Source organism: Erithacus rubecula (genome assembly GCF_903797595.1).
Source record: "Erithacus rubecula genome assembly, chromosome: 9".
In the NCBI taxonomy this organism is placed as follows: Eukaryota; Metazoa; Chordata; class Aves; order Passeriformes; family Muscicapidae; genus Erithacus; species Erithacus rubecula.
In genome coordinates this window covers 30,488,980-30,513,259 of record NC_136660.1, presented here as the reverse complement: position 1 = coordinate 30,513,259, position 24,280 = coordinate 30,488,980, and the positions used below count along the sequence as shown (strand labels likewise).

The 24,280-nt window shown below is 40.1% G+C and overlaps 1 protein-coding gene across 1 annotated transcript in view; it reads left to right on the top strand.

Annotated features, from left to right (window-relative positions):
- ATE1 (arginyltransferase 1) overlaps window positions 1-20,840 on the top strand; it is a 233,826-nt gene extending 212,986 nt beyond the window's left edge. Inside the window, exon 13 of the transcript XR_013775132.1 lies at window positions 20,828-20,840. The gene's annotated coding sequence lies outside the window, so the exon portion shown is untranslated. The remainder of the gene's footprint in view (window positions 1-20,827) is intronic.
- Window positions 20,841-24,280: the final 3,440 nt, after the last annotated feature.

Here is a 24,280-nt window from a genome sequence, read left to right as displayed (position 1 = left end):
ATGTTTAGTGTTCAGGATTTTCATGTGCTGTGAGGATATCAAGTCAGAAGCAAACATTTTCTTCATGATTTTGAACATGCTCTTGAGCATAATGGATTTAAAAATCCACTCTAACCTTTTGCTATTGGCACACAGCATGTGTCTGACCTGCTGACCTCACAGCTGTATTCAGGGAATTGTATACCTCAATGATTTCTTTTTATACAAACCTGTGTTTGGTTGATTTTAAAAATAATTATTCTGAGTTTTCATAGGAAGGAGAGACAGAGATGTTCCAGCCTGCAAGAGACAGCTGCTAAAGCACCATGCCTAAAACCTGATTTTTACCAGGATATAAGTGCTGTTTATGTCTGCCTCTCCTTATCAATGTGAGTATGGATAAATATTCCACTTTTAACTTCAGTGCTGCTCTGCTGTTCTTTAGGAGTAATACCCCATGAAACAGAGCTGGGGTGGGTTTTTATGCTGTGATATTGAGCCTCAAATGCTGTAAGGCTGAGGGTCAGATGAATTATTCTGAAATACAGATGTTTCATGCCATAGTGAGGAATCAGATCAGCTGGAGAGAGTTCCCTCTGCAATGAGTGTTGTGAAATCACCAAATCACAGAAAGGGCTCCTTGGGAATCCTGTTCTATGACTTTACAAATGCAATTCCTAGCAGAAACCAGTGCAAAATTCTGTACTGGAGCAAGTGATGTTGGCATGATCATGCGTGGAGGGTGTGGATCAGAAACCTTTAAAATTGCTTTTATTTTTGGAGGAAGGCTGACGTTGCTACAACCTGATTGCCAGACTTGACCTACAAATGAAAATTTAATTATTTCAGAACATTGAATAGAAAGATGTAGATGCACATAGACAAACACAAATGCAATTGAAGTACTGCTGGTGGACATCTGGAAACAGATCCATTTATTTAAGAATTTGATGCCATAACAAGGCTTCTGACAAGAGCTTTAAACCTTGGAAAGCAGGGCAATATTCTGAGTTTCACTTTTACCTACAATTCAAAGCCAGTCTTTTTGTGCTTAGCATTGTTTTAAATGAAGCAGGACAGATCTGTTTCCACTGCCAGCCTTCCCATTCCTTTCTGATTTCCAGAATGAAAGTTGCTGTTTCCATCTGTCACCTCTCCTTCTCTCTCCTGAGAATGCAGCAGGACCTTGGCTCAGCCCCTAGGCAGAATCCAGGCAGGTTCTTGCTCCATCTCACTCAGAGCAGTGCCCTTGACCTGCAGCATCTTGGTGACTCCTCTGCCCACCTGACCTGCAAGGTGCTCTCTGTGACATCCCAATTATCAGGGTGTTATTTTAGAGGGGAAATAGTCCAAGAAAAAAACCCATCTTCTCTATTCATCTTCAACTCAGCCACATGCTCGACGTGGTACTTCACACAGTAAAATGAGCCTGTACAAATGGTATGGGTGCAAAAATTAGCATTACACACTCGATAAATCATGAAAGGAATTTGGTATCTGTGTACTTAATCTAAATTTGTTAACACTGGCAAGATAAAGGTCATTTGGACTCCGTGCCGACTCTTGAAACTGGGACACTGTTCAGAAATTTGAGGTTTCTCCATCCAGCTGTGTACATGTGCCTTGTTATCTAATACTTTAATTGCTAGCAAAACACTGGGTAGTGGAGAATATACTGGTCTGTGTCAATATTTAAGCAGGACTTTACTTATGGCTGAAGTTTATTCACCTTGGAGAGAGAAAATTTTTTGCCTCACTTGAATAATTTGGGCGAAGAAAAGGCAGGGTTTCAACTTGCTCCTGTGGTTTGTGCTCACTACAGGCAAAGAGAAAAATATGTCAGCTATTTTTGAGACTTGCATTTTCAGCTCCTTTTTTCCCCATTTTTTCTGGATATTTCAGGAACTGTTGAGACCTCAGAAGTGTTTGGAACCTTTCTTCTTGCCCCTCCTAAATGAAATAAGCTGGCATGTTTCTGATCAATATTTGCCTAAATTCTTAAAATTCTTCAACAAAGGAGATTAGGAGTTGTAATTGTCTCTTCTGTCCTTCTCATCACTCCTTGGAAATCTTGGGCATGAAGACTCCTGCAGGTTTATAGGAAAGGGCACCTGAGAAGGGACAGGAGAACCTGCTGAGGTTTAGGGACAGCAACCACCACCACTGTCCACCTACATCCCCAGAGGCTTTTCCCCAAAGTCACTTTCCTTTAAACTTCTTTTTCTGTGTCCAAAAGTCTAATTTTTGCTGTGGAGGGAGTTAAAATATCGGATGCCACCATACTCCATAAAAGCCATAAAACTTTTGGAATGACAATGAAGAAGGGAGTGATAGAGAAGGATATTTTCCTGTGCAAACAGGAGTTGCCCACGAGGGAGAAGCAGCAATGTGGAGCTGTGGAGCCTCTGCCATATGCAGGGGCTCAGTCTGGGTGATTTTTCCTGGAATGTGTTCACATGGCTAAAGGATCTGTTTGTTTTTCATACCTCATGTTCACCAACCCGTGGTAACATTAACAAACTGAGTCCTGAGGAAGTTCCATACTTTGATCATTCCTTTATGATTCCTGAAAATCTCTCTTCAAACTTCCCTGCCCATACTGAGAGTTTAATTCTTGCTTTTCCCCATTTCTGTGCTACACTGGGGCTTGAAATGAATATGTATCAAAATGACCAAGGCACAGACAGTACAGTCTGTGAAAAAAGACAATATTGCACCCCAATATAGCACTCATGACTGCTCTGTACAGCACAGGACACAGAAAATAGAAATTGAGGTACCTGACTACTGGTTTTAACCCAGATCTCACTATTACTGTAAAACCTGGATTATGGCTATAAAAATGGTGGTTTTGTTGGGTGTGGAGTTTTTTTGGGGAGGGATTTTGGTTTCTTTTTCCTCTAAGCAGAGGGAAGTTGCAAAGAGCACACACACCATAAGTTAGAGCTGTGTGCAGATAACTGGAGAGAGGAAGAAGAGGCTTTGGACAAAGAATCTTTTCTGCACAGGGATGTGCACATGGGCCATACCTTCAATAACCTGGAAACCTCTGGCAGCTGTGGCAGGCTGAATGGGCTGAACTGTCCGTGTGTCCTGCAGCAGGAGGGTTCTGTCTGTCCCTCCAGGGGCAAATGGGAAGGCTCAGAGCAGAGATTCAGGAATCCAGGCTGATGTTTGTGGTGTGTGGATACATAAAGAGCTGGAATGAGCTGCATTTAGCAAGCTAACCAAGTTCTCAGCCTTGTTCTGTGACAGTCATCCCTCCTTTCTCTTTCAAGATAAATTTTGGACATTTTTTCTGAGCTGGTTTCAAGTGTGGCTTATGTTTGCCAACCAGAATTTTCCTCCACATCCTCTCTCTAATCCACACTTTTCAGCAACTCAAAGCAATTCTTAACTCCCTAACAACTCCAGAACACAAGATTCAAATTTTAACTGCTTTATGATAATTTCAATTCTCATTCAGGTATATATTTTCAGTAGGAATACTTATTGGAAGACACTATTTATTTCACAAAGTCACTGCATTATGGCATGCTGAGGATCTAAATTGTTGATCTAAATTGAGGATCTGAAGTGTTGAACTTAAAGCTAGCAGGATCTGCTCTGGCAATAAAAATTAGGTCTGCAGATCACTATTGCTAAACCTGAATTTATAACACCTCCTATCCTTCCCATCCCTAATATTTAACTAGGTGCTAGAGCAGGTAAAATTTGAGATATTTTTAATTAAAATTCTGGGGCTTAGACCTTTACAAGACTTTCTTTTTAATGAAGCCTGAAATCCTCTTATGATCACTGAAAATATGATACTTTAGGAAAAAGTACCAAATAATTTTTAGAATATGGGAGGTCATCCAAGAGTATGAAATTAAAAAGAACTAAGTTATTTATGTCAAAGAAAGCTCAAAACCCAGCCATGTTTAAATGTTGAGTTTTACAGAGGTGTATTTTCTTTAGGAATTCCTGCTAAGAATGATAAATCCAACATCTTTAATCATGTCAGTGACTTTTAGCTTTCTAGGAGAACTGGAGTGTGGTGCTAAGAGTCTTCCTAGATTGCCCATGATGAATGTTTGGAATCAAACCAGGTTTTGTAGGTAGGAAAAAGTGGTTTCCTTCTCCTCTAAGTACTTTCCTTCCTGTATTCTCTGTGGTACCTTGCTTCTCAAAGTCAGGTTTTGTCTCAGCCTAGCAGACCTTTGAAACATAGGTTATTAGAAATGTTGTTCCTCCTTATGCAGTTAAATGCATGTCATTTTAGATTTCCTATGCCATTAATTTTAAATAAGCATTTTTTGGGTCTTTTCCCCACTTTTGGGTATTGGCAGGCTCTAAAGAGCCATTATTACACCATGCCAGTTGTTCTCCATCATTCTTGTGACAATATTATCCCTGTAACATGGCCAAAGCAGAGTCTGTGTGGATTATCTGATGCTTAATTATCTGAATTACACAGATATAAAATGTAATTTGTGCAATCACAAGGCCTGCAACCAAATTATTTGACTGCTTTTGTATTCTCCTCTACTCAGTTCTTCTTTGTGGTTTGCATTTGTGAACTACCACTTAAAAAATAGAAAAAAATCAAAATGTGTGATTGATGTTTCTAGGCTGGTTTGGGTTATGGTAACACATAGTGTAAATGCAAGATTTCATTTGAGGGATTCCACCTTTTTCCACTCATATTAATCTCAGAGCAGCACAGTTCACATGATTGTGAATTTTTCATATTTTGAGCCTGCCAATATATGTAATTTTTAAAATAACAATGGCCAATGAATGACTTTCATGACTTCTATGTCATTTCTTGCACCTGGTTTAACTCAGGAGATCCTAAAACTCTGGAGGTATTGCTGGTTTGATGATGCTTCAGGGGAAGGTTTTCTGTTAATTTTGGAAATCTCTGATCTGTCATTACTGGATTTGCTGTTGTCACTAGGAAAATGCTTCCAACACTGACCTGGGAACAGCTTTGACAGAATCTCTCCAGAGTTTAATTCTGGTGTATTCTCATCTAAACCTGCCAGATCCTTCAGAGTGGCAATCCCAGCACTGTCCAAATTTTATACTGGGAAAAAACAACATGATAAACCCTCACCCTTTTTGTTAGCCTGGTTTATTCACTATAATATTTACAAATACCCCTAAAGCCAAATTACCCTGATTTTCTGTGCTGTCTTAGCAAGCAATTATTCAGCTGGTGGCAAGTTATTCTTCACAACTTCATAGTAAAGTTCAGTTCTAGAACTTCTCTGTGGTACCTTTTAAAAAAACCCCAAGATTTGAATGCAGCCTTCATAGTTCCTTACTAAGGCACTGCTCTTAATCTCTGTGTGTTGCAAGCTGCTCTTAGGTAGTACATTCCAGATAACAGAATTTAAAACAAATGGTTTCACTTGCAGGGACTATCACTTAGAGCTAAAATCATTCCAAACTCCGTGTTGCTTTGAGAATTTAATCAGCCACCTTTTGCAGTTAATTGCTATTTTGGCAGGCTGGAGAAAGGAAATGGAGATTTTTAACAATTTCATATCAACACAAACCAAGAAGAATTTGATGAGACAAATAAAAGGTCTTTTTCCTAACTCAGAGATGCTCTGCTTGCTCAGTGCCAGAGGCTTTTTGCAAACATCAGGAGTGGGAAAGGATTTTTTTTTAGGAAAGCTTGCTAGATCCCTCTATAATGAAAGATTTTCTGCAACATAGGTAAGTTCCATTTGGAGCATGTCCTACCTAAGCTAGCCAGGTTCTTGGGAGGCTTTGTGGAGCTCTGATATGCACTGAAAAGTAACAAACCTGGATAAATTTACCTCTCTGCCCATATCCTAGGTGGTATTTGCTCCAGCAGATGTGCACCACAGCATTTCTGACCTTCCAAAACTCAGTATTATCAGCAGGTTCTGTCCTGATTCACCCATAAAAAACCATGGCAGGGCTGGCAATCCAGAAAGTGGCTGTTTGTCATTAATATCCACTTCACTTCAAATTACTGGAGCCCTGGAAACCTCAGAAGCTGCTATTCCAGTTGCTCATAATGCACTCTTTGTTTTGTGCTTGGCTTATCTCTGAGCACAATGCAATCTGAAGGAAGTACACCCACTCCCTGGTGTTTTCCTTGGGAGACAGAAATGCCTGCACAGCGTTTTTTGGGGCAGTGCTGAGGAAAAGTGGAGTGTGTGCTGTGAAAGGTGGGATGCAGGAAATTGGGTTTAGGCTGGATCTGCAGCCTTTAAAGCCCAGCACAGAGTTCTGACACTTTCTGGTTTAAAATTGTGCAGCCCGAGTCAAAAAGCTCAAGCAGTTTTATTTATTTTTATTTTTTTTCCAAGATGCAGAGCCATTCCAGCTTGATGGATGGTTTTCCAGGGCTGGTACACCTTGTGCTGTGAGCACACCCAGCCTGTGGAAAGTTCAGCAGCTAAACTGAAACTAACCATTGTTCAAATACTTCTGAAATGAGAGAATCCTGTTTGCTTTAACAGTTTCCCCTCCTAAGAGGCAGGCAGTGTTTTCCCAGCCTGAAAGGTTTCTCCCTTCCTTAGCATTTCCAAAAGTGACAGTGTGCCTGGATCCTTACATAACTAACTCTAATCTCTTTGCAAATTATATATATATATTTTTTTTTTAAATAATAAGTCTATGTGAAAAGTCCTTGATTTTATTTTAGCTCATGATAAATCCATTAATGTGAAAAGTTTAAATTTACATGTGGCTGGCTTGGGAGGCTACCTGGATAGTCCAGATCTAGTGTGCATGTTATATATAAATTTACATTTACATATATTTATATTTATATTTATATTTATATTTATATTTATATTTATATTTATATTTATATTTATATTTATATTTATATTTATATTATTTATATTTATATTTTATGGGGAGAAGGGAGGACATCAGAGCACAATACAGTGTTTAAGGATTCTGAACTTGCAGAAAGCACCATAATTCATATTTGCTACCCACTCCTGGACAGTGGTATTGCAGCTAAAATCCTGGTGTGAGTGTGGATCTAATCTCACATTTGTGTCCATGTCCCCTCTAATGGCTCATCTGGGAGAGAAGGGCAGATCACAGCTCTGTTACTTACTAGAGATGTCCTTTATTTGAGACAGTGAATTTTGATCTGAATATCTCCCTGCTCCCCAAAACTCTGTGGGATTTTCTGCCTCTGCACTCTCAGCTTCTGCTGGGTTTTGCCAAATGACTTTTCATTTTCTGTTGTGTCCTGAATATAATTCCAAGGCATCAAAGGAAAGATTATAAAAAAAAAATTGAATTAAAAATAAAATAATGTGTCCATGATGCTGCTCTTTTTTCCTAAAAAAACTAAGACAAAAGCCATACACAGACTCCAGGTATTGGCCTCATTTTAGAATTCCTTTAAATTTCCTAAGGATTCAATCTTAAATGGTGAAACTGAAAAGTCATTTGGGGTTTGGTTCAGAGTGACAGGTAAATATCATTGGAGTTCTATTTGCAAGGTGCTGAAAACCCAGTTTAAAAGCTGATCTTGGCAAAGCTCTGATTTGACAGAAAAATATTAAGGGTTTTTCTCTTTCTCTGAATAAAATTCAAACCTTGATTTAGATTTTAATTGTGCCTCTGGGTTTTAATATAAAATGCAGTATTTGGACTGATATTTTGCTGTTATCTTGCTCTATCTTGAGCAAAGCAAGTTAGAGACCAGGCTGTGCTCCTTTAAAATAAATAAACTTTTCTGTTTCATTGATGGTTCTTAGCAGAAGAGGTCAGCCCCATTGTTTCTGAAACAGCAGTATATGAATCTGAAACATAAATTATTAGTATCAACAGCAAAAACTCATGGTGTAGTCAAGCCTTTGTCACAATGAATGAAAAAATAAACAAGTTATTCCCCCAAGACCTCAGTGCTATTTAGAGATGAATGAAAACTTCATTGAGTAAAATAATCAGCTTGAATATTTTTTGATTGTTCTGTGATTATTTGAGAGATTGTATCTTATTGAAAGATCTACACATAAAATACTTAACTTACAAAAATGCTCCAAATTAGAGGTTAAGCAGTAAATCATGTCGTTTCCATCCCACTTTTATACCATCTTATGTTTGTAATTTTTTTTAACTAAAAAGACTTAGTTAAATAAAAAAAGTTGAATTTCCTTTTATTTCCAGTATCTCGTACTGCTTCATCCTTTCTGGAGAGAGAAAGGAATAGCAGAAGGGAGAGGAAAAAACCTGAAACTGGAGAAATTATATTTTTCAGTTTTCAGAACCTGAGATCAAATATTTTCTACTGAATTTAAAGAATTTTATTCAGTGAAACACCTGTTCCTACAAAAATGTTGGTTGCATTTCTTTCAATGTTACCTTCTACTTAAATTAGCACAAAACCAATTGTTTTCATAGGTTAATTTTGATGGACTAAGTGAAGACTCTCATAATATTTCCCTAATTAAATCTCAGACAGGTGAAGGCAATGTAGTTAAAATTTTATCTCCTCTGCAGTGCCTTGGTCATCAGGGCTTGACCTGGGGCTTCATTTTTCAGGCTGTTTCACGGGCACAAACGAGCTGGCCTGAAGTTTATAAACAGCTTTAAGTAGCAGCTCAGTGCTTTGCTGGGGCAGCATCCATCACAGGGATGCAGAGGAGCTTTGTCTCATCTCCCTCTCTCCCCAGCCCTGTGCTCTCATACCCAGACAGTTGGCTCATTGAAACAAGTGTGCTATTGCTGAGCACAAGAAAAAAAAAAATTAAAAATAAAAAATGAAAAGAGATGCTGTTTTTAAGACTTGGATTTATAGCTCCGTGTTGTAATGAGGCATTGCAGATTCTTTCACGAGAACTGTAAAAAAAGTTTCCTCATGAGAAGGAAAAAGGTGAAAAAAAAGGGAAAGGTGGATGTGCTGTCCCCCATTAAACAATTGTGAAGTTCTAGTTTAGTGCAAGCTTGAGGGGAAAGGGGGGATGTGGCAGTAAATCATCTGTGCAGCTCTCAGCCAGAAAGTTTCTTGAGCAGCCAAAACTGCCAGGACTTGTTTGGATGACTTATTCCTAGGCAGGGGGGGGGATGGAAGAAAGTTTATAATACAGCTGCAAACTTCTGCTGTCTCTGGTGTCACTATTGCTTACACTACAGGATAATGTGCCACAGAAACCTCCTTCTATTTCAAAGGTGGCATTTTCCTCCCTGACCTTGTTTTGGGTTGTTCCCCAGCCCATGGAGCAGGAATCTGGAGTTGCCTTGGCCCTGGTGTGCCTGGGTGGGGAGGGATTGGGGAGGGGGCTGGGTTTGGATCAGCCCTTGGGTGCTTTTGTCCTTTATCCCAAGTGGTGATGGATTGGGGGTTGGATGTGCTGAGGTTGGAAGGCAGGTGAGTGCTGCTGGCTGGGGTGGCTCTTGGATAATTCACCTGTGCTGGACAGGCTGCCAGAGCTGAGTGCTGAATCACATCCTCACCATCAGGCTCAGGATAGAATGTTCATTGCCCATCTCCATCAACAACATTTAGAATCAGAACATCATGGAGTGTTTTGGGTTGGGAAGGACCTTCAAAATCACCTTGTTGCCACCCCCTGCCATGGGCAGGGACACCTTCCAGAGTCCCAGGCTGCTCCAACCTCATCCAGCCTGGCCTTGGGCACTGCCAGGGGCAGCCACAGCTTCTCTGGGCACCCTGTGCCAGGGCATCCCCATCCTCACAGAGAATTCCTTCCCAATATCCAACCCTGCCCTCTGACAGCTTTTATCCATCCTACCTTGTCCTGTCACTACCCATCCTTGTCAAAAGTCTCTCTCCAGCTTAAAGAACTTCATCACTTTACTTGTATTTCAGATTTTAGTCACTGCAAACTGTGTACTGTAGTTGGTGAGACCATTTTCAGTGGGAAGCAGTGTTCTCTTGGGGATTTATCTGATTTATCTGACTTATCTGATTTATTTATCTGATTTGTGTGGTGGGTGCCTGGTGCCTGCCTGTGTCCCAGCAGTGTGCAGCTGGCACTGGCACTGCCTGGGTGAGTGGAGCAAGTGCTGAAGCACTGAGAAATCACCCCAGCAGAGCAGCAGAACTTGCCCAGAAGGATATTCTTCTGTAGGTGCAGCAAGTCAACTGGCAAGTAAGGGGAGGATAAAGATATTTTACATTTGTGTCTTAGACAACTGCTTGAACATTGGTGAGAATAATTCTAGAACTGGCTCCTAAACTGTGTTTTTCTGGGGGAAATGAAGGAAACTAGGCCTGAATCAGGACTGTATTCCTCTTTCTTCTCTGGAAATTCTTTCTCCTCACTTTTTCCTTGTGCACTGTAACAAGAAAGACATCCAGTATCCCAAGACCTCTGACTAACACTTGAGATGAGTATCTTTTAAATTAAACAGAACTCAGCCTGACCTGTCTCTGTCTTAAATTTCTTACTAGGATGAAATGTACCCTTTAAACAATCTTAGACCTGTGGTTCCCCTGTCTCCCCTTAATCTCAGCTATGATTAGTGCTTAATGGACCTTGAAAAGCACCTCTATTTATAATGGCCACAGGTTGCTCCTGCTTAGATATCATCTCCAATTTTCTGTTTGCTCTTGAAACAAAACCCAAAATAGTGGGACACACTTGGTTACTATGTTCATATATGGTACATTTTTTTAAATCCAGAATCACAGTCTTTGGTGAATGATTTAATCCATATAACTTCTTGTAAACTCCAAACAATGGGCTGCTTTGTTGTGAGCCCTGATAAGGTGATATCTCTTACACAGATACCCCAGGGTATCAGGTGCCAAGGGGCTCCTTCCATAGAGGAGAGATCTGAATCCAGACATTTATTCTGCATCTGAGGAGGTGCACTGGAAGCAAGAGATAGGACTCTCCTACCCACTACAAAAACCCCTCAGAATCCCTCAGAATGTCAGTCTAAACTGATTATCTGTCCTGTGTTATTTGCTGAAAAGCAAGGATAACAGTACCCAGTGCTTTAATAAAATCAACCCAAGCAGGCAAAGACCCAAGCTGTGATTCCAGCATCATTTCTTGAATTAAACCCTGTGGGTCAGACTTCAGATAAAAACCCTGCCAGTCATGCCTGAGCCTCTCCTTATTGAGCACATTTCCAAGGAGCAATCTCCAAACCCCACAGCCCTTCCCAGACCTTCCTGACTCCATCAGAGTAGAAAAGGAGAGAGGTGAAGCTCTCAGAGCTGCCAGCTGATCCTGAGGGGTGAGATAAACAGTCATTACCTTTGCTAATGATGGTGAATCCCTGTGATGTGCTAATCACAGAGCCACAGTGCCCACATCGAGCTGCTAATTGGATTTCCTAGGAATAGATTACAGTGGGATTACTGGTTTTCTCCATAATGGCATCAGATCTGGTACAACCAGCCAAAGTTCAGATGTATTTGCATTGCTAATGTGGCTGGGACTTATTTCTCTCCTATTAACAGTAATGTTGCAGTAATGGCTGGAAGTTCTGGGCGAGCTGCAGCACCCTCAGGATTGGGAAAACGCAGGAAAAGTTCATCAAGCCCACTGATAAAAGGTGCCTGTGTCAAATCTGGAGAGAGCATCAACGACCTCCAGGGCCTCTGTCCAGTCACTCAACCAGAAGACAAGTGTATTTTTTATTATTTTGTACAATGCACAGATTTTAACACACAATCCCTGCTCACTTGGATTATGTAATTTTCAACTATGCTAATTTCCTAGTAATTAGTATCCCCAGGGCTGGGTACCATCTGTTTTGCACAGCTCCCATCACCTGAATATCCAAGGGCAGATTTAAAATATATATATATATAAAAAAAAAGGTCCAATGAGACATAAGTGACTATAAAACATGGATTTTTCACTCTCATCTTACTATCAGCACATTCCAAGTGGTTTCTTTGATTCCCCTTCTCCCCCCAGGGTCTTTCCAAACACAGCCAGTGTGCTCTGCTTTTCTCCCTGGCCAAATCCTGAAAGGTGACTTAATGTGTGGAGACTCCCCCTCAATCCCTGTGCTCCAGGCTTCAGTGCATGACTCAGGGGGTAAATATTCAAAAACAGGGCAATTCCTCAGTGCTGTTTCACAAAGCAAGTTAAGGAGGGTGACAAGGCCAGTGGAGTTTTGATTTCTGATGATCAGCATGGAATGTGGCTGTGCAAAGTGAAAGTGGTGAAAAATCACTGGCTGCACAACATATCCAAATTTGCTTAAATGTGTTTCCAAATTAGAATAATTTGGATTCTTCATAACTGAAAGCCCTTTCAAAAGTGTTCTCTATTTTTAGCTCATTACTGCTATTTCAGAATGTTCTAATATTACATGATTTAAGTCCTTGCAGCAATTACTTTGGTAGGCAAAAATTGCATGGAAAAATGAGGCAATTTAAAATGTGTCATTTGATAAAAATGAATGGAGAAAAATAGAAAATATTCACCCACATATAGTATCTTGTCAAAGGACAGGCAACCTGAGGAGATTAAAGGAATCTAAAAGTCAAATAATTAATGGCTGCAGTAGATTGAAAGGTGAAATAATGGTTAAGAAGTGAGAACTAAAAACAGTAAGGAAGTGAGAGAACCACAATGGAAAGTTGTGGAGAATAAGAATATTTCACTCTCTTCCAATCCTAGAGCTCGTTATATTTGATGGGATGCTCTCTTATTCTCAATTTTCCTCTTCTAAGCACTCCTTATAATGATCTCTGTCAGATTTAGGTCTTTTTAACTCTTGGGTAAAATATTTAGAGAATAATTCTGTAGATCTCCCTGATGTTTGGTGGTATTTTAAATAATAATAGCTCAGGTTCTGAAATCTCAGGTCTGAAATCTCAGTGTCTTCACTACTAGAGACAATGCTGTGAAGACTCAGTTTTGTATCATCAATTTAATGATAACTTTCAATAATCCATTGGCTGGGTATTTCCCTGTATAAGTTTATGCATAAATATTTACATTCTAATTTGTGTGGTGAGGAAAAAGTTTGTTTTTTGTGTTTTTTTTATTGCTGATTGCTGATATTTGAGGTATGTGAAGTATTTTTTTTTGTGCTGCTGTTTTAAAAATAATGCTGAAATTATTTACACATAAATTACTGATAAGGCCCAGGATTTTATTTTCATTGCTCACTGAAAAATGTAAAAAATATGAATCTGATTTTTAAGGCTAACCACAATATCTAGCAAGAGACTAAAAACCCCACAACTCCTCTCCTTTCTTCCCCAAATACAAATAAGAAAGAGGCCAAGGATGCTGAGAAATGGACTGATGGGTCTTTATCCATGCTGTACATCCCAGACCCTGAGTCCTGCTGAGGCTCAAATAATTTTTATTTCCATGATTCATAAAAAATAAGGTTAAAACAATGAAATCAGCTTACAAAGAGTTTAAACTCTGATGTTACTGAACTATTCAAAAGGCCCCTCTGCAAGTAACTTAATTCTCCATATGGGGTCTGGCTGAGACAGGATGAATCCTAAAAGCCTTAAGAACAGGGCAGGGGCTTTTGAAGGGGATCTGCCCCTGAGCAGATGATGCTCAGGGATGAGATCTGGGCTGCAGGAGGGGTGTTTGAAATGCCCCTTTAAGAAGAAATCCCTGAGTTCTGAGGGAATCTGAACCCTGGTGCAGAGTACAAACATTGGGAAAGCTCCACTGTCGTCATTTTTGTTCCTATGCCCAAAGACTGTACCCAATAAATCAGAAATTTTTTTGCCTGTTGCACTGTTAATGTTCTGGGCTGAGACTCTTCAGCTCAGGTTGCAGACAGAAATGCTCTCCATGGGGCTGCTCAGACTCCAGGTCATGGCTTGTGTTCTGATGGAATGATGGATCCTTCACCCCCTGGACACAGCATTTTACTCACTAGTTGTTAACTACTGCAATTAATGTTTGCAATATGAGTTTCTTGATTTCTATATTCAGATTTCTTTATAACTTTGTTACTCCCTGAGCCATCTCAATGCCTTCAGGAGACAAAGTACTATTTTTTAAGGGTAGGTGTTTCAAGGACTGAGCCATTTCTTGTGTAAATAGCATGGGGGCTGTGCCTTCAAATGGTCAGTTGTTTGATATTTATCATGGCAGGGACTGCAGTTACCACAGAAATAAATTCTCTCTTTCCACAAGTCTGTCAGTGATGAATAAACACAAATTATGAGCATCACACCTCACAGAGTGCTTTCTTTCTGTGAAACAGCTAGGGGGACAGAGCAGTTCTTTGGTGGAGGTGCACATTTTTGGGTTTTTGTATTTTATCTGGTGATGGCAGATTTCCCAAATCTTATCTGTCAAATGAGGTCTAACATTGTCTAAGAGATGGTGAACACCTCATGTGCAGTGGGCTGCATTTTTCTGGAGATGAGAACACCTGATTGCTGTTGTAGATTTTTTTCTCCACACCCTCCTGCTGGTGTGAAGAGCTTCCTCCAGGGGTTCACCTGCAGCTCTGTGAATAATCCAGGGATCCTGTGCCTGTCCTTGCACCTTGCAGGGCTGGCACTGCAGCACAGCCTCGCTGGCCGGCTCTGCTCTGCTGATGCCAGCAGGTCACACCAATTCCTAACTCCCAATTTGCCCAGTGAGAGATTACTGAGGCTGAATTTGCTCAATTCTTGCTTTTCCCAGATTGTTTTCTCTTGGAGGACAATTTCCTAAACAATCTTGCTGCTCTTAATGAGCAAAGCCCGGAGTGTTTATTGTAACCTGCTTTGAACTGCTGGCAGCTCCAGAGGAGGGAGGGCTTGGAACAGAGCCTGTCTTGTGCCAAAAAGTGAGTTCTGGGCAGAGCAGGGCCGAGGCACAGGAGCAGGGCAGCGTTAATAAAAACACTGCAAATGAAACGTTAGCACAGGGTGCTGAAAGAGCTCAATTTTATTTTGTTTTCACACATTAGGTTTTGCTTAAAGCAGACAAGTACCAGGGAGAGCGTTCTGAAAAGAGGCTTTGTATAGGAGCTGGGGCTCTATCCATCAGATTTGTCATTTCAGGAATGCAGCCAGATGTATTGACTTACTAGCAATTGCATTGGTGCCATCTGGCCTGCTGGAGGCTGTATTAAAGATGGAAAAAACTGAACAGAGAGAAATGAAACTTGTTCATCACGCCATTACCCTAGCTGCTTATTTAAAGAGGGAAAAAATCTAACTTCTTGGCAGGGGGCATGCTGTTTGAAAATAAAATAGGAGGTCTCAAGGACCACAAGTCTCAAAACTGAGCACTGATGTTTATATGCAGACTTGAAAGCTGGCCCTTGCTGTTGTCATTTTGTGTATTTTTTTTTTTAATGGAAAAATGCTTTCAAATCCTACTGTTCCAAATCTTGCAGCCTTTATCCTTGTTCACTCTCAGTCCTCCCCATGCCAGTTTAGCTGCCTGAATTGCCTCTTCCTCTCAGGAACTAAATTTGTAGGTGCTGTGCTTCCTATTACTGTCCCAGGAACATCTGCATAGAATTTGGATCATTTATTTTCAGACTAATCAGCATCACTCTCTGAGCAGAACTGCTATTCCTAGCACAACAATAGTAATAATACTTTCCTTAATACTAAAACTCCTAAATATACTTAATCTAATTAATAAATCAAATATCCCCATGTTCCAAGTGTTTCCTTGCATTCCATGTAGCAAAATCTTTTTCTTCATATTTTTAGGATCAGGGCTGGTGTAAACATTTGTTGACATTATAGAACTTTTTCAGTATAGAAATGTATTATGGCTGCAGGGTAAGAAATGTTCACCAGCCTTACTGGGGTATTATTTTAAAGATATTTTTATTCATTTTAATTCTACAATTAGTCTTCCTGAATCAGTTCCATCTTCTTGGGAAATTATTCCATTCACTTCACAGAATGAATCTATGGGTCTGAACCACCTCTCCACCACCAGAGCTAATGGAATTTGGACTGACTCCTATAAGAACAATTCCTAAGTTTTTTCAACCTTCAGCCTTTGTTGAAGGACAGAAGAAAGATTTAATTACTGAAAAGTAATTGTACATAGTTTTATAAATAGTTTTCAGTGCTCTCTCACAGACATACTAGTTCATTTACTGTCACAATAAAAGTTGTTTACAACTACTGACAAAAATGATGAAACAAAGGACCAGAGTCTTTTTTTTAAAAAGAAATATTTTTCAGTTCTGCTCTGTTCTCTTAACTTCTTTTGTTTTGGCTGTTTAAGATAGAAAGCTCTCGAGGGCAGGGAAGTGGAACTTTGCAAAAATTGTGGGTGAAGTCAGGCTTTTAGCACTCCCAAACATGTGTTAGAAGAATACATGATAGTTTCAGGATTTCTACAACCATGAAACCTCCACTATAGAACTGCCAGGGTCTTCACTGTGGGGGTTTTTTTTCCAACAAGATGAGAAAAGCTGGCACCAATACTGGAAAAGTCAACAGTGACTAAATACCCTTAAAAGAAGATGTAATGTTCTTACTCATACCAAGTCATGGAGCTGTGTGAAGAAAAGAACCAATTTAGCCCTCATTAAAGGTCAGGATAAAGATCTCTGTCCACTGCAGGGAAATCTGGTTTGTTCCTTCCAAGGGAACAGGGAGCAGCATCCCCTGGGCAGGAGTGTGGGCTGGTACCACTCTGTGCTCTCCCTACCCCCAAATCCAAATCCCAAATCCAACCCAAAGGGTGCTCCCAAGTGGGACTGACTGAAAAATGCCCAGAGCCTGCACCAACTCCAGTGAATTCCCTCTGAGTTTGGGAGAGTGTCTGTAATACCTGTGGCAGCCCCTGTTTGTGTTTTGTGCTGATTACAGCCCCCCATCCTGCACCAGCACAGAACAGCCCAACCTGAGCCCATAGAGTGGATTTGGGATTGCCCTGAGCAGCTGCTGCTTCTGGATGCCTGCTGACAATATGGAGAGGGTTTGTTGCCACTTAGTTTTTAGTAATTTGCAATGTTCTGAAAATTATTTTAAACAATGTCCCAAAACTCAGCATCTCTGGTAGCAATGTCTGGATTATTCCCCTCAAGGATTAATTAAAGGACTTAATCTCTGTGCCTTTTATTTTGTAAATTCAGAATGTTGACATTATTATTGTTAGCAGTAATCTCATGATGCCAAGCAGGAAGGAGGGAGGGCTCAAGCATATGACACACAGGACAAAGTGCTCCTCTGGCCAGGAACTGCCCACTGAGCAGAACAGTGAGAGGACACAACATTCTGGGGAAAGCAAAACACTGCCATGCCCCTGCAGGGAGCCTCTGCCACCACACACTGCCAGGAACAGAAACACTCCCAAAACCCTGTGGTTCAGCTCTGAGGGAAAGAGGGCAGAGCATAAACTTGGAAGTTTAAAGAAAAAATTGGAAGGGTGGCAGGAGGAGATGTCAGATTTACCTTGTGGAAGAGGTTGCAAAACTAGAAGTAAGAGGAATAAAAATTAACAAGCAATGCTAAATAAACACAGGCAAGTAAATATGTTTTATATATTGAGAACAGTGTAAAGTGTCAAATCCTCCACCATTTTTATCATTCATTTGACATATTTTATATGTTATGTACCTGCACACATGGAAACACCTTCTCTGTGTTTTTTAGCAGTATAGCATCCATAATATATAGTAAGAGTATGAAAAGGTGTGAGAGAAGGTAAACTTTTATTCCTTGCTGTCTAGAGTGGCTTATTGTTAAATTTTTTTTTTTTTTTTTTTTTTTTTTTAGTGCACTTTTAACACCCAGCAACAGAGTGAGAGCTGCTGGAGCTCACAAGGCTCAGATTCCATCTTACCTGGTGAGTTAAGGTGGGATTTTAACCTGGGCTTGGAAAAGTTCATTGTACACCAGAAAATTTAAGAGAAGACCATGTGGAAAAATCCCTTTAAAAATATCTGGAGAACCTGGAGCAGCTCATGTCCATATGTAAATATTTAAACCAAACATGGTGTTTAGTAGCCCTGGACCACTCCAAAATCAGTGGATATTTTCTCCATGTATATCAGAGCAGTTTTTTGTCAGTCTGCTTTTTATTAACATAAACAGGCTAGTGGTAGTGACATAGGTAGTGACAAAAGGTGTATTTGTGGTAAATAATGGACTGACAAACTGTTCAAGGGACAACTTCCATGTGTACTTTTGTGGTGATGCATGACCTACCCTTACTCCACAGGTCTTTTATCATCTCTACATGAAAGAAACATGTTTTAACCCAGCTCAGGTGGACTTGATAGCTCTATCTTTGTAGCCTTTGCTGCAGCACTCCCCAATGGCTGATAATAATATGTACTTAACCACCTTCAGGCCACTGTTGGGTCAAATTGGAAAAAATACAGTAGTTTCCAAAACTTGAAACCCCTGCATAGGTGACAAGAGAAAAGAGAAAGTGTAAGTCCAGACAAAATCCTAGAAGTGACCAGCAGGTTTAGTGGGAATCTGAGGGGGATTTAACCTCATTCAAAGAGGGTTTGCACATAGACTTGCTGACAGCTTGCACCATTTCTGCTTTTCTTGTGGGCAGTCTGCACTTTCAGGGAGAATCCTGCTGCCTGTGGAGGTGTGTTCAAGTCAGGATCTTTAAACCATTGTGTAGAGGAGGGTAAGACAAAACTCAGCTGGTTTATTCCTGAAACTGCCCTGGAAATGAATCCCATGGGGTCAGTGAGGAGAAGCTCCTGGTGTCATCCTGCTTTGTGTGAAAATTGCATCATGACTTCAGCTCACCAAGACTTTGTTCCTCCAATATTTCTTTTTCAGGTCCAGATTTCCAAGATGAAACATTCACTTTGTGTATTAGGATTAAAATTAATAATTCACAGCTTAATGAGAAATTGATCCAAGATCTGTCACTCCTGCCAAAACCAGGGTCTGATAAGTGAAAGGTCTGCTGTTGTATTTATCCTTGATGAAGTTCAAGTTTCTATGCTATTTAAGGGTTTATTGTGCTTAGGTGATGTACTGAATTTATTTTTTTAAAGATATTTTTGGTTGGGGTTTTTTTCCCCAATTAACTGACCACTCTGCTATGTGCATTTAATGCACACTGACAGTAGCACTTTGAATTTCAGGAAATCAAGTTTCTCTTATTCTTTTGTTGTTCTTTCCCCCCACTCCACAATGCCTCTATTAAGCACAAAGGCAACCTGGATTTTGCAATTAAAAGGAAAGTAATTTGATGATGCACACACAGAGCAGTGGGGCACGTGTGTGTGCACATAAACACTGGAGTATCACATGGAAGCTCTTAATGAAACCCTTATGATATGAATAATGCTCAGGTTACAAATGCTACAGCTTATCTGCTACGTGTGGTAGGTGATAATAACTCTGCAATTCAGCCAGGCTAGGAAAGCAATTTTAGTAAACATAATACCTGAATGCAATTTTCAAATTATTCCCTGATTTCTAACGCATCATAATCTCCAAAACAGTTGGGTTGTTTTTCAGATCCCATTTCCAGTTTGTGTTGGTGGATTTTAACCATTAGTGCCATGTTGATTGCCAGCTCAAATCCCTCAGTTTCAGCATGTGATACTTTAGAGGGGTGCAGAGATAAGGTTCTTGTTCTCTGAGCAAACCCTCAAGCAGAATGCTCCTTACACTGGAAACAGAAACATGACATGGAAAACAGGCACAGATCAATTTTGGCATGGATTCAAATGCAACATAAGTCACCTTCTCTGCACTGAAAGCCTTTAAGGATTGTCTGAATGACAAGAGAACTTCTGAACATGCAAATGGCTGCTCTTGAGGTCTGCAAAACTTGGCCATTCCTATTTGGTCTTTTCTCCTTAAATTTAGAGCTTATTGGAAGATGGAGAAATTGCACCTTTCCTACCAATCGTGCTACAATTGTGCTTCTGTATTTTCCAAAGGTTGATATGGAGCTGAGGAGGAGAATCATGTCCTTGCACTACTTTACTTTTCTCTATCCTCTGTGCCCTTTTTGCCCTCAGGAGGGGAATAATTATCCTGAATCCCTAAGTTTGGGAGTGCTGCTCAGCTCTTCCCTCCTGCTCAGGTCCCACAGGACAGCCCAGCCTTCCCCTGCTGCAGTGACAGAGTTGGACATGAGCAGAGCAGCATCCACAGCACTCTAAAAGACACAGCTTTACTATCCTGACATAAAGGCCTTACACTAACCCAATTCTTCTTTAACTGTGCCAGGAAAATAATTGAAAGCATATTTAGCTGAATGGATGTAGAAACCTACAGGAATTTCGTTGGTCTTGTGGTTAGTGAGGGAAAGATGTGGAGAGACATTTAAAGCAAGAGTTTCTACAAGCCATATATTCATGCTCCTGAAATTTGAGAGAATGCATTTGACAGCACACTCGCTTTAAAAACTGGGTATGAGGTTCTTTAGGATTGTTCTGGTGTGCCTTTGTCTGCCTCAGTAATATTTTTGGTCACTGTTCAGGGTTTGTTCAGGGAAGGCAACTTAGACCTATTCAAGGCTGATGCATTTCTAACTTGACCACAATTAGATGCTTTTCAGGTAATCTTTCAGCTTAGCTGAGCTCTCTTTTTCCAAGCAGAATCTCTCTGAATGTTGCAGTTAAAGCAAACTTTCCATTCAGATCAAAGTGTATAGGCTGGCTCTGTGTTATCACCTGACAACATTATCGTTGGGAATATTAAGCTGTCAGCAGCAGATCTGAAGGAATCACTTTCCCAGTCTGCAGTGAATTATAGAGGATGGCAGTCTATCACACATAAAAGTCTTTCCATTTTCTAAGACTGTATCTATTTCTAATAGTTTCAATCTGACCTCAGACTGGATTTTTCTCTTGTTTTAAATCATGATCAAGAGACCTTCTAAGAACACAGCCACAAGATTTGTAACCATTCAGCACATTTGCGTATGCATTTATGTTGTTTTTAAGATGCATTTAAATCTGCATGTGCCAAGCCTGAGTGTGGAGCCAGTGGTGTCTTTTTTGCTGAAAAAACTCTTCCCTGCTCTGTTTTTTTCCTTTTCCTGTTGCATTCCTGATGAATATGTTGTTTGCATGGCTTTGTGCTAACACACACATCATGTGGGACTGAGCGTGGGTCAGTGTCAAGTGGGACAGGATTAGGATGTGGGAGGTTGCTGGCATTAATGCTTAGCAAGTAGGATTAGGATAAAGCTGTAATTGAACAGTTCAACTAACCTGGGATTCATCAAGAGATTTGCAAAAGCACATTATAGTGGTCAATGAAAGGAAGTTTTAAACTATCAAGGCAGCATGGTTTTGCAAAGCTCCAATTGCAGGGAGGCAGGGTTAAGCACTTCTCTTGTCTTGCATGTACAAATGTGAGATTCTTTGCTGGTTTTGGCATCCCAATTTGTGTTTCTGAATGCTCAGAGATAGTGGGGTAATGAGAAATGAAAAAGTGTTTTGTCTAAGAAACTTCAAAAAGTAGAAAAGATACCATGGTGTTTAATGCAACCTCATTAGAGACACATAATCTGAATTTGAAGGGAGTTGGAAGTGATAAAAAAGTAAAAAAAAAAAAATCAAAGGAATTTTAAAGCATGACTTCAGCAATTTACTATTTGCAGACCCAAAATTTCACATATTTCTCTAATCTTGGCAGGTTTTGGATTTAGGGAGGTTAGACTGGCCAGGGCAGGTACCTCAGGATGCACATACAGGTTTTGTGGGGGTGCTCTGGGCAGGGCTGATTGTGACCCTCCACTGCAGAGAGAGTCCTTTAGCCCCCAAAACTATGATGTTGAAAAGTCCAGAGTGCTGATAAATCCCTAAAAATTCCACCCTGTTTTCACATTCTGCATTCCAGCCACTACACCATTGGCATGTGTTAGTACAGAGAGAACAATTTCACTGTGTAACTTCTCCTGCCTGTGCTCAAGTTTTAAATTTTTTTAAAAAATGGGAACAAAATAATAGCTTTTGATGACATCATAGCCATGGCTGAGATTAACCCTGCTCCCCTGTGGGGTGTTGGGGAGGTTTTTGCTCCCTCAGCTCCAGGGATGTGAATTTTTGTGCTGTGCTGGCAGCAGGCCAGGTCCTATGATTGTTTTATTGGGTGTCCACTGTTATTAAGCCCCTCTGTGTTTTTCCCCCTTTTGCTTTTTACTTCTGAACTGCTTTTCTGTAACCAATTTGCATTACTTTATGTTAAATTTCACGTGCCATGTGTCAGCTGAATTACACATCAGATCTAAAGATTCAAAGTCCTTTGAATTCTTCTTGGTGGCTATGCTGTATTTACAATTCACTCACTCATGTGTGATCAAGGAATTTAACAAGTTTTCAACTGTTTTTCATGTCTCAGGATATCTATGCACTGTATAGATTAAAAAAAAAAAACCTTTAAAGCTCCAAAAAGGGAATATTTAGGGATAACTGGCAATAGGATTTATACCCTGCTTTATAACAATCCTCTTGTGTTCTGGCCTTTATGTGCATTCAGCAATTGCATTATTCTGCTGATTTATGAGGACAAAAAAGTCCATTCTTTATGTCTGTGAAATGCAGAGCAGAGAGAAGTCTTGATGTTGTCTCAGGAGAGCCAGAGGGGCACTGAAATATACAGATCATTAATAAATTATCATCGTAATAATGTCAAATTGCTACACACCAGTCTCCATGAAATCCAGAATGGGCTTGGGATTGTAAAAATATGTATATTTTCTCAAAGCCTTCAGATAATTTTACTGTGATTTATATTATAATTTAGCCACGTTGATGTATTTCTCTGGCTCAGTAAAAATAATATAATGATGTGGGCTCTATCCCAATCTCAGAAAGTTTGAATTTCTAAAGGTTCAGCAGTATCACCAAATCTGACATCTTACTTTTCATCACTTCTCTTGAGTCCTGCATGGGCCACCCATGAAGATGCCCAGACTTTTGTCTGAGCTTTTCCTTGGGATTAAAATAGGTGTCTTGAATATGATTCCCATCTTTATTTTTGGCATGTTTCTCCAGATCAGAGACAGAGGAGGGGTGAATGACTTTCTCCTGCTCTTGCAGGCAGAGTAAAGTTGGTGCAAGGAGGGTCAGAGTCAGGCTCAGTCACGATAAATTTCCTTGTGCTGGTGGCAGCATGCTCAGAATGCTTTGAAGTGCTGGTTTGTCAGAGTTCACAACAGTTCATTTCAGCTCCAAATAAAATATTATCTGACTTTGCTGGCTCTGCAGCACCAGGCAAGGTAACAGTAGAGCTGCTCTAAGTCGTTCCACCAACCCACTTTTCTTACACTGGTTTCTTTATTGGAGCTTACTTTAAACACAGCTCTGCACTGAAGAAAAACAAAAGAGTGTTTATACAAGACAATAGGGCAGACATCATTTACTGTATAGGGTTGATTTTGAGTTTATGCAGCTAAGACAAAGGGAAATGAACACCCCCATGTGGTATAACCTCTGCAAGAGTGTAGCTTTTGTTATTTTAAGGCTTGAAACACCATGCTTTTAAAAGTTTGAATTATTGAGGAATATACTCTAAAACATGTACTTTGTTCTGCAGAGCACAAGCACAATAGTTTCCTTATGGCTTTTAATTTAGAAAAAAAAAAAAAAGCAAGACAACATCTTCCTTTTCTGGTGCAGTTTGCAACATAGCAGAAATGTCATTTATCCCAGTTCTGAGGCTTAAAGAACTTTCAGCAGCTGATTTTTTTTTTTTTTTTTTTTTTTTTTTGTATGACAATGTCGGCACTAAGGCTTAAAATAAACCTAGTTGCTGAACAGAGTCCCTTAAACATTCAATCTTTAATTCTGATGTCTCTATTTTCTTTCCTTCTCATTGTCTGCTGTGTGAAATTCTGAGTGCAATAGTCCCGTGGGTCTCTTCCAAAGCTTATGGAGCTATGTGTAAGAAAGGGTGAGGACAATGAGGAATTTCAGAACCTGTGCACATGGAGGGATCCAAGAGATTGCAGCTTTTCCACTTTTATCTTCCACCTCCACATTGCTTTTGGGTGAAGAAATAATGTTCTAAGCTAATTGGGTAAAGCATAGAAAATTGTACACTAAGCTGTTTATTAGTAAGATAAAAAGGAAATTTTCCCTTAATACATTAGTGGCTGCAAAAAATATATCTGACTCCAAAGTTGTGACCACCATGACTATCATGAATCCCCACAAAACTGACCTCAGTCAGGTCATTATAATATTATTTTGAATGTTTTTCTGCACAGAGGGTCAGGAATGTCTTTATGTGTAGCTCAGGAACTGACAGCCAGGTCTGAGTGTTTGTTGGCCTTGTCTGAGTTCAGAACCCACTCCATAAATCACATTTGAACTAGCACTGCTGTACCTACCTATATAGGTAACAGATTTTCTGATGTGAAAATTCTCAGAGTCTGAATAGGTAAGTGGAAACCTGGAGAAGCCAATTGGTCTCAGAGCAGTCAGCTACTGC